Here is a 2,740-nt window from a genome sequence, read left to right on the forward strand (position 1 = left end):
CAGATGAAGTTCTATTTGTTATGAATATGTAAGAATGAATAATATCATTAGGTTATGTCATAGAGCAAGATGATTTCTGGTTTGACCAAAAAAATAAGTCTGTGGATCCTACAAATCTCATCTGTTTAGTATACCAGATGTATCTTATTGGATATTTTGTCTCCAGGGCCAGGGTGGTTAATGCTGAACACTGACATCAAGTGCTCTTGGTTTCTGTTTCATCAGGTGCAACATGTGTACCAGTCAAATAGACTACACACAGTTCCTTGTGTTAATGATCTCTGCAGCAGCAACAACTCTTGTCACTTATAGCAAGAACAACAGTGATCAACGGGATGCCATTCCTTTTTTTGTGAAATGCTCAGGTAATATTTTCTTTCCATGATTATTACTACATTTTTTCATAGTGAGGATGAATATTATACTAGTAATCTGAATCTTCTCATTGTTTCCCCTAGGTAACATGACAGTGAATCTCTGAATTGGGCCAATAATTAAAGCAAACCGTTCTGCAGTGTCCAAATTTGTGCTCCTGGGACTCTCAAATTCCTGGGAGATCCAATTTTTTCTTTTTTGCTTTTCTTGTGTGTTCTATGTATCCAGTTTGACAGGAAACCTTGTCATAGTTGTCACTGTCACTTCTGATCCCTGCTTGCATTCCCCCATGTATTTTCTACTGGCCAACCTCTCTGTTATTGATCTGATATTTTGCTCCATTGCAGCATCCAAAATTATTTGTGATCTTTTCAGAAATCAGAAAGTCATCTCTTTGGGGGGCTGTATCACCCAGATTTTTTCATCCATGCTGTAGGGGGCACTGAGATGGTGCTGCTCATAGCCTTGGCCTTTGACAGGTATGTGGCCATATGTAAACCTCTTCACTATCTGAATATCATGAGCCCACAAATATGCATTTTAATTATAATGGCTGCTTGGATCATTGGTCTTATTCATTCATTGGTCCAACTGGCTTTTGTTGTAAACTTGCATTTCTGTGGCCCCAATGTATTAGCTTTTACTGTGACATACCACAACTCATCAAACTTGCATGCACAGATATTTATAGACTGGAGTTCATGGTCACTGCTAATAGTGGCTTCATTTCCTTGGTTGCATTCTTCCTGCTCATCCTCTCTTACATCTTCCTCCTTGGCACTGTTCAGAAGCACTGCCCAGGATGTTCATCCAAGGCTCTTTCTACTCTGTCAGCTCATATTACTATAGTAGTTTTATTTTTTGGTCCATTAATTTTTTTCTATGTGTGGTCTGCTCCTTCAGCACACGTGGATAAATTTCTAGCAATATTTGATGCAGTTTTGACACCATTTCTAAATCTTGTTATCTACAAATTCAGAAACAGAGAGATGAAGATAGCAATCAGGAAAGTATTCTGTCAGCTCCTAGATTTTAGAAACACCATATAGATGGCTTGATTGATATGTAAAATTTCAAAGTGAGTATGGAAATTCCATATTAGCCATTTCTCTCAAGACTTTTTGGATTAGAAATCCTCTGAGTATACTCAGAAACTCATGACCTGCCTTGTGTGTGTGTTCTGCTCCCACAGAAGAATGGAGGGTGGTTTCCTTGAAAAGAGGGTATTTCTATACAACGTACAGAAACCAAATATTTTATTAACTGTTTCTAATTCTCAAATAACTGTGCCAATAATTGATTTAACATGTGTTTATGCTATAGGTAGTCATATTTCCAACAATAACTATATACCAGGTTCAAGCTTTTCTGCCATCAAATTGGAATGTTTCTTTAAAAAAAATATTTTATTGATCATTTTTATTTTATGTGTATGTGTATATTGCCTGCATATAAGTAAGTGCACTTGTGTTGTTCAATGCCTGTGGAAGACAAAAGAGGCTGTTGGATCCCCTGGAACTGGAGTTACGGACAGTTGTTAGCCGCTATGGAGGTGCTGGGATTAGAAACCAGGTCTTCTGCAAGAACAGCCAGTGTTCTTCCCACTGATCCATCTCTCCAGCCCCTGGAGTGTTTCTTAACACCATATTTTATTATCTGCTTGAATTTCACATTTCGTCTTTTCCCATTTCTCTTTTATTTTCTTAGCATTTTTATTATGAGCAAAACCTGGAGACTATCTTTTGAATTTGTTATAGCTTATACAGATCTTGTTTTCACACTCAGAAGTTCCTTCCACACGATGAATATTGCTTTCTACTTGAGTTTTAGCCAAGTAGATTGTGTTGACAGAGGTGCTATAAATGATTAGATTGTAAATAATTTTATCTTTGTGAGTGCAAAAGCTTCATTTGTAGCTTTTAAATTTTGCTTTTTTAAACATAGAAATATCTATAGAAAACTCATTGCTGAGGTCCAATAAAAGTTTAGTTATGAAAGCATTAGTGTACCAGATTTGACCCAGTGGCTATAGTCTACCAACCCCCAAAGCAGATTGTGTCCAACAGATAGATTTATTTATTCCACGAATATTACAGTCTTTTTCTCATAACTGTCGGGACTCAGGTTTGCTTTGATTAGCGGGGGACCTGCTAGCTTCGGGGCAGAGGGTCTGATCAGCGACAGAGTCATAAACTCTGGGACCTGTGTCTTCCCAACAGGATGATTTATTTTAGAATTCAGATGGTTTTTATACATCCCAAGGAACTATCAGTCACATGGGATATGGAAGTCACATACAAATATTTAGGGTACAAAGAAACAGGACATTTAGTCTGTTAGTTGGCACCAGAAGGATTCTTAAACT

General features: G+C 37.4%; 1 pseudogene; it reads left to right on the forward strand.

Annotated features, from left to right (window-relative positions):
- Positions 1-496: 496 nt before the first annotated feature.
- On the forward strand, positions 497-1,424 carry LOC103729774 (annotated as a pseudogene).
- Positions 1,425-2,740: the final 1,316 nt, after the last annotated feature.

This window comes from Nannospalax galili, unplaced genomic scaffold (genome assembly GCF_000622305.1).
Source record: "Nannospalax galili isolate Female #2095 unplaced genomic scaffold, S.galili_v1.0 scaffold1153, whole genome shotgun sequence".
Classification (NCBI taxonomy): domain Eukaryota; kingdom Metazoa; phylum Chordata; class Mammalia; order Rodentia; family Spalacidae; genus Nannospalax; species Nannospalax galili.